Genomic DNA, 892 nt, shown 5'->3' with positions numbered 1-892 from the left:
TGCTGACTAGAGTCGGAGCTATCGTAACGTACGCCAGCGACTTGCAAGTTCCAAATGCTTTCGTAAAACTATCTTACCAGTTATGGGCAAATGGAGTCAGACACCAACCGGAAAGGTATAAATAGACAGGTGAAGTAATAAGGAGCGTTCAAATGAAATGATGCGAAACTTCGTGAAAACGTAACCGGTTCAAATCTGCATATTCCACTTCGAGATAATGAAGTCAGTTATCTAGGGGCGTGACTGTAGTGTCGTCACCACGCTCTAAAAACTTCAGAGCCGTGCCCTCAGCAGGATAGTGACGCTCACCATCTTTTTCTACGTCCGTGGTCCAATACTCATGGGATTCCTGGAGTTCGGAATACGCATTAACAGCGGCGTGTACTGTGAGACCCTCCGTAGCCTACGAAAGTCAGACAAGAGTAAAGTGGTTGGCTGCTCACGGAGAGATTGATTCTGCTCCACGATAACAAGTGTCAATACATCTCCAAGGATACACAAAGTGTATTAGCCATTTTCAAGTGAGAGCCTTGGGACTTCCGTGTCTGTAGTCCGCTACAAAAGTATCTCAAAGAGAAGCGCTTCAACTCCAACGACGAACAGAAGGACGAAGTGGGGTACTAGGTCCTGTCACAGCCAGAGGAAATCTGGGATCAGGACTTTCTTGATTACTTTTGAATAAAAACTTCAGTAAATATCCACAGTCTTGTTTCGCGCCTTTCCTTTTGAACACACCTCATAGTTTCATAGCCCAGCTAGAACGCAACAGAACTGCGCGCTATCGTTTAGTGGTCAACTGGGAGGGCTGTGTCAATCGAGACTTTACACGACCTTTCGCACACGATCAATTTGTCCACTAAGCTTCCTTTATGAACTGTAGCACCAACCCCAG

The sequence above is a fragment of the Schistocerca piceifrons genome, chromosome 7 (assembly GCF_021461385.2).
Source record: "Schistocerca piceifrons isolate TAMUIC-IGC-003096 chromosome 7, iqSchPice1.1, whole genome shotgun sequence".
NCBI lineage: Eukaryota > Metazoa > Arthropoda > Insecta > Orthoptera > Acrididae > Schistocerca > Schistocerca piceifrons.
This window is presented reverse-complemented; position numbering follows the sequence as displayed.